Here is a 7,712-nt window from a genome sequence, read left to right as displayed (position 1 = left end):
CTGAAGATGCACAGTCTCCATAAAACAGCTTTTAACACACACCTGTTGAGAGGACTAACCTATTTGCTGCCCCCACCTACTTTCACTTTCAAAATACAGGGTAGTATTTGTCTTTGTTTACATTACAATGAAACTGAGATGTTGTCAGTAGATGGGAAGATAAAAGTGCAGGGAAGGAAAATATTCTTTATTACTTTGGCAGAAACCCACTGAAACTGTTTTCAAGGACCCATCTGGAAGCTGACCGATGATACAGAGATGTCCCACTTCTGGATGTTTATTCCAACCCGCTGAAGGTTTAAAGCTTTGCTGGTTTATGTTTATCTAAAGCAGAATCTTTACTCAACATAGTGTTTTAGGATTTGAATTTAAATGCTAATAGATTATATGACTTGTGTTGGCGGTGAAGTTGTGGAGACTGTAACATTTATATTCATATCCCTTTACATCCGGGGTTTCTTTGATGACTAAGTGCCAATTTAGTGATCGAGCAAATTATTCAGGGACAATGCACAAATAAAACGAAATATACAATATAACCTCATGATGAGTGTTTACTTAACATTGAGATGCCAGAATGCACCGAATCCACCTCTTTGCAGATATTTGCAGAGGCTACTAAGAAGGGGAGGTATTGAAATGGTTCGCGGATGCTGAAAATATAATGCATGCATTTTTATGTCACGCTAATGGGCCGCACAACATGTTTCTGAGGACCACCATTGGCCCGCGGGCCGCAGTTTGAGAAACTATGATTTACATTATGTGCAACATTTGAAAAGTTCAAATTTTAGAGGTTGGCTAAATTAAATCTGACTTAAATGAGTTTACCTCTAAAACAGATGCACTTCCTCTTTTCTTTTAAAGTAAAGGAGCAACTTGTTCGGGCTCCAGAGGTTCAGAGTTGGCTCGATGGCCCTCGTTCCCATCGGGCACCTCTTAGGATCTGCCTTGTCGCTTTAGTGTTTACATAACGTGTGTCAGCAGCCAGGCCTGTGAGACACTGTATTGGCTCAGTAGCATGAGCTATATTTTCATGTTGTTTATACAAACTGATTACGGTTTACGTCTGTAAGCAATTTGCAATGAGGGTTAAGCCATACAAGTGGGTTTGGTGTATGGGGGGGGGGTGTCTATTCAGCATATTACATAGTGATTATCTATGAAAAGTTGACAAACTGATTTCATTCGTCACCGGAAATTGAGATGAACCAAAAATGTCAAAGCAAAAAGTGTGAACAGAACACTTAGGAATTTATGGCGTGGACCCTGTAGCTATCACAGTCATGCTTAACGGAGTTTGACATGCCACCTGATCGCGGGGCTCTCAAAATCTGATTGGCTTTTCTGTAATACAAGGAGAAGGGTTGTTCACCGTGAAATAATAAAAGATGACCTACAGTAATATCAAAGCAGCATGCCACTAATCATGCACTGAGGAATGTAGCCAAATATCTGGCAATAGTAAAAAATCAATTGCAAAACACAAAAAGTATTTTTGTCTGAATGCAGCCTTGTATTGTGTCAAACCAGAAGACATGCTGTCATCACATTGCTAAAGGGTATGTAGATACTTCCTAGTGCATTCATTTTTACAGTGACGTATCATTTTAAATCTTTTTGTGGTAAATTTGGTCATTCATTTTGCATCTCTTTGTAGGAGTTTTGCTTTCTCGTTGGTTCTTTGAGCCGTATTGCACTCAGTTTGCATCTCTTTCTGGTTGTTTTGGGTCTTATTCTGGTCGTTTTAAGTCTCTTTCTGGATGTTTTGTGTGTTTTTGGTGTTATTTTACGCCTCTTTTTTGTATATTTAGCATCTCTTCTTTGAAAATTTGCATCTCTTTTATCACTTTGTGCATTTTTGGTTTCAGTTTGCATCTCTTTGTGGTAGTTTTGTGTCTTTCTGTGGTCATTTTGTATCTCTTTGTAGTCGTTTTGTGTCTTTTTGCATCTCTTCCTGGTCGTTTTCTTCTCCTTGTAGTAATTCTATTGACTTTCTATCATGAAATGTTTACTTTCTGGGCACAGGCCCAAGAGGTTGGGGGGGCCGCTGGGCTTGTGCCGATTAGGCCATTTCAGTAATCGATCCACACATGAAAGTCACAGAATTTGCTGTTATTCAAATACCATTATATTCTCATCACCTTTTAGAAGTATTATTATTACCTAGGATCTTTGTTAAATAGCTTTGCACCTTTCGCTCAGAATTGAATATACACTTTATGCCCTGACAGAACAGACTGACACCTCCTCCCACAATAGATTATTTGTAGATGGGCGCCTGGCAGGCAGCAGCTGCCTGGTGGGGTGTGCTGGCGTGGGGCCTCCGCGGACATCTTGACAACCTTGTTCGAGGCAGCCGTGTGCACGCTTGCTCTCTTCTGGGATGATGATGTTGGAACAAAAACACCATTCAACTCAGAGCTTGGCCCCTCGCCCTGCAGCCATATGCAAAACATTACAAAGCAACACAAGATCATCATATGATCCTCACCAGGCAGGCGTCAGCAGAAAAGGAACTGCACCCGGCAGGCATGTATCAAAGGTGAAATCAAGTTGTCACATAGCATGTAAAAGTGACATCGGCATCAGGAAGACACCAGGGGAAAGGTTATCGATCATGAGATTGTCATCAGGCAAAGTTTAGCTGGAAGGGAATCACACTCAACATTCATTTAGAATTACAGAATCCATTGTATTTATTGGCAAAGTATGCTGTCAGAAAGAATTTTGACTTTTCTTACTTTCTCACTTTGATAGAGAGTTGTCCAGAGGCTTCAGCTGTTTTTGAGCAAATGGATGTAGATCTAACAAGAAGAACATAAAAGCATTATGAGCTTGGTTAGGATTGTATTTGGCCTGGCGTTCAGCGGTGTGCAGTGATCCAGAGACTGTGGTACTGAAGGATCATCATTATGATGTGTTTGAAGAAGGACTAGGAATTGACTCCCTAAGAAGTCCTGTATCCTGTAAGATAAAATAGTGCAACATTTAGTCATCTCTTTAAACATTCACCGTATAGCCCGTCATCCACACCGGTGTTGCTTTGCCTTCCTCTAAGGGTAATTGCTGTTGACGTGTAATCAAGATGGATAAACGCACCCAACAGCACAACTTGACACACTGACTCCTGGGTCAGGACGAATGTTTTCCATGTAGGGTAACCGAGTGGCAGGACCACAGGGAAGATGAATGTAGTGCTGTCAAAATACTTACAGCGACTATATTTGATTGGTAACACTATTTTTAGTTATACTGTGCTTTACTGGGTACGTGTCTGCAGAAGTTACGGGACATTTCTTCATGGCAAACTTTATATGACTGGCAAAGATGGAATTATTTGGTATATTATTTTTGGAAATAAATACATTTGGAATTTATTGTTGATCAATCTTTGTACTGTCAACGTACACTTGCACCACTCGCATGTACGGTTTTATTGTTGCAATTCCGTTTTGGTTGGATTAAATCTGTTTAAGACACAGATCTGAAGACTGAGACGTGACTTGGACTTGACTGCAACTCAAGACTTGGCTCGACTTGACACCTAAAGCACATTCAACATTTGCATCTCAAATCATTTTGGCCAGGTATAATTGCCTCTGCTTATCATCATTTGCTATACTATAAAATAAATGTATCATTATCTTCTCACCCACACGTTAAATCAAAATTCTGGTGACATATAAAATAACTGATACATGGATGCTGATTTAGCCCCCACAGCTCCATCGCAGCCTTTTCCCAGACAGCTGACATTAAAAGAGCCGTTCTTTTACAGCCACAATCCTGAATAAAATAAACATCACATTTCTCAAACTAACTCATGGACCATAATAATCAGGTGTTTTTAGCCAAACAATTGCAATGCGGGTCCAGTCATTATCCCCTCTATTTTCCTCTATGAGTGTGCTTTGTTGTAAATAAAAGACAGTCCCACCATGTCGCCAGAGCACCGTTAGGGAGGAATATAATGAGGTATTCAGGGAGATTTGACCAACGTTTTATGTTGGTTTTCTTTTCTTTCTGTCTGAATAGATGGTTCCAATAACATCAGGAGATTGGGGGATGACAGCGGCTGATTCGTCTGCGGCTGTCAGTCAAAAGTTGACTGGAGTTGTGACTGGCATGGGGTGAGCAGAAAATGACAGATTTCATCCTGAAAAAATCCAAATTTTTCTTTAGTTGACTTTGAACATGGCAGTTTTTAAATATATGTAGGTCTACATACAGTAGGCTATATATTATAAAGTTCTGTATTGCACTGTTTTTGTGCTCAGAGCAAGTCCCTAACTATACTATACTATACACCAAAGACAGAGAGTAGGAGGCTAACTTACAGAAGTTGATACAAAAAGGGTTTGAAGGCTGTTTTTGAACAATCTGTTTTTCAGATATAAGCGGTGTAAAACCTTGGTGTTGTGCTTTTTAAAGCTGAGTATTAATCATTGTCATGGACCTTACATGAAATAAAATAAAAAAACATTTAAATATGCACTCTATGTTTTGGGAAAACGCAATATATACTAATTTCATTTAATATGTTAATCTTAAATGCAAACATAGGATTTAAAGATTATGTTAACTTAATCGCATAAAATCACATGACTTCCACGAGAGTCTGAGGCTGCGTAGCACGCAGTTAGCCTCCTACTATAGGCTAGATAGCTCTAGCTAAGGCTGTCTCGCTAGTCGTAGCAAGCCAGAGTGTAGTTTTTACCTCTCTTTGTTTACTAGTTCTTCAAAATCTGTAAATGCTGCCCACGAAAATTACACATATCTGGCACAATACTTTTCAATGGTTGGGTGACATGTCAAATAATCAGATTCTGTTCTTAACTTTGACCAAATATTTAGTTTTTGCATTTTGGCTTTGTTAGGGCGATAGTGCTCTAGGATTGTTTCTATGTTTACAGTGTTTACAATGCTTCTCTTGGAAGTAGAATTGCAATTTGAGATGTTTCTTTGTAGCTATAGTTCTGCTAAATTGATGTTTTTATATTTCCATTGTGTGGATACTGTAAATACAAGCTTGTTGCATGTTTTGCAGATCCTAAGAAATGTTGCTGCATGTGAGTATTTTAGCTTTACCTGAGGAACAATATATATATTTTTATTGATTTACTGTAACCCTTGGGTTTGGTTCAAATTAGTTTAACTTGTTCCGCACTGTTTGGTATCCCAAAGACCCACAACTGTAGGCCTAAAAATAATAATATTGAAAGAAAGAAGAAGAAAAAACAAAGCAACATTGCTAATTCATTCAAAAATGTTTTCTTTCTCCTGAAAATCTGGTGATGAAGTTATTAAATATGACAATATTTCATGTCTTAAATGGTATATAGGCCTTTTAATATGCTACAGTATATATATATATATATATATATATATATATATATATATATATATATACTCCTTTGTTTTGTATTACTTTGCCAAAAAGTAATACACATACTGAGAATACATTATGATATCCTACATAGTGACCTTAATTATGTTTGGGGTTAATTCGAGTCGTTAGACCTCTTATGAACAAGCTACTATAAAAGAGAAATCTAAATTGACTTATTTGGGGTAACTTTAAAATCTATTGTATACAACCACCTTTTACAGCTGACGTAAGTAGTACATTATTTTGTAGTGAACTTCTGAAACAAAAAAAAATACTGTTCATATTCAATTCTCATAAAATTAGGAAAAAAAGTATTAGGGCAATAAAACAATGTTGTGTGGGGGGTTTAAAAAGTTTCTCCAAAAGAAGTAAGAAGGGTTGCAAAAATGTTTAAAACATTATTTGATTATATTTCCTTTTTCTATTAATATCCTATTCCACAGTCACAAGCACTTAATTTATAATGGATTGTACATCTTGGGGTATATAGAAGAAACACTTCTATATTCCGATAATTCAGGCGGTTGTGAGGAACTTTAAGTGTTGTAATATCTGCTGACAGTGACTCTGCAGAATTATTGTGCATTTTTTGGGACAGTGGATTTTTGCCATCATGTGGAGCTCTGATCAATAACCAGATATGGTCGTTATGGAACATTTATTGGCGCTAGTGAAAACGGCATCTGAAAGCGGGTCTTCCATCATTTATATTGCTCATGGAGTTTTCAGATGATTACAATTGATCTCTTCCAAAGAGGATAAAATTCAAGGCAGATGGGAAAAAAAATCCTCATTAAAGACCCAGGATCATCGCAGTCATGGCTCTAATGCCAGTACGATTTTCATCATCATATCCACTGTGCAATTCAGTACAGTTTCCCATACAAATGTGAAACATTCAAAAACAATATGGTATAATTTTCTCATGGAACATAATGTATGCTGACCTAGAAAACCATGGAAAACTAATAGCAGACAGTGCTGAAGGACAGGGAGTTAACTAATTAGTGCTTAATTTTAATTTTAATTTTAATTGTGCGTTTACATCTGAGTACCACTGCAGTAGTTGTAGTTGACATCAAGTACCATCCATTCTACAGATGTTGTTTCATCACAGCAAATGAAATGAATTCAATGCAGCATATTATTTTTTTCATCTTTAAAAAGCACCTGCATCTTTCCGCTGAGGAGGAACTGAATAGATGCAGTAAAGCAAGGACAAGTCTCAGAGCCCATTAATCCAGCTACTTACTTTTGTTGTTTGGTTATGTAATGATGGTGAGTAGTCATTTTTGAATCACATGTTTTCTACTTAGCATTGAAACCCCAGGACATCTTAGACCTGCTGTACTATGAAGGAAATGTATTATAAACTGTTTAAACCTTCACTAGTATAGAGCCTGTAAAGCATTGCTGGAGCAGAGTGTGACTGCAAACATGCTGGAACGTTAACTGAAGCAAAAAGTAAACCAACTGTTAACCATGCAAGTTTATAATGAAATAGGACATTTATAATCAATAAATATTTGAGGTGGTCCCTCCAGCTTCAGCCTAATGCATAATTAAAGCATGTTATATGAATTCATAATGATGTAATGACAATAGAGGACATAAAACAAACACTGACTGTCTGTATTTGCATTTATGAGGTGTAACACATTGACCTCATATTGCTGCTCAGGGCGTATTTCATTAAAACACAACCATATGGAGCATTGGACAGCTTTCAACTACTTGTCAGTGCGGAATTTTCTGTTGAAAAATGACAGTAAAGCTGAATTTAAAGGTTCTCTCAACAACCAGGGCATTAATATAGCAGCAAAAAACAATTTGTTCTGTAAAGATATAGTGGAGTAATGTCTACCTGAGCAGAGAATGAAGTTGATCTCCCTCTCTGAATGTTGTAATCCAGTTTATCTGTGCTTTGTTTACCTATTTTGGCTGACCACACCTGCCTTTTATTGCATGTTAGTGCATGTGAGCGCGCCCCCATGGGCTAGCCAAGCGCTCATATGACAGTTACAGACCAACAGCATGGCCGCGGAAGATAGTGGCCACTCTCCAGTTCACTCTCAGATTAACACGGTTAGGTCTGTCAGCACTGTTCTCCTTGTTTGCACTTTTAGTGCCGTTAGCACTGTTATCTGCAAGCGGCCGGCTCTCCTAAAAGCCCTTGAGAGGATTTAGATATGTTTCAAATTTTGTTTTTAGCATCTTTAGGTCTGATCTTGTTCATTTACACCCAACAACATGCAATTATGTCATTTCAGAGGAAGACATGGAGTCACAAATTCAACTTGATATTTGATATTTCTTCTGT

This window comes from Anarrhichthys ocellatus, unplaced genomic scaffold (genome assembly GCF_004355925.1).
Source record: "Anarrhichthys ocellatus isolate YVR2014 unplaced genomic scaffold, GSC_Weel_1.0 scaffold3, whole genome shotgun sequence".
Taxonomy (NCBI): domain Eukaryota; kingdom Metazoa; phylum Chordata; class Actinopteri; order Perciformes; family Anarhichadidae; genus Anarrhichthys; species Anarrhichthys ocellatus.
This window is presented reverse-complemented; position numbering follows the sequence as displayed.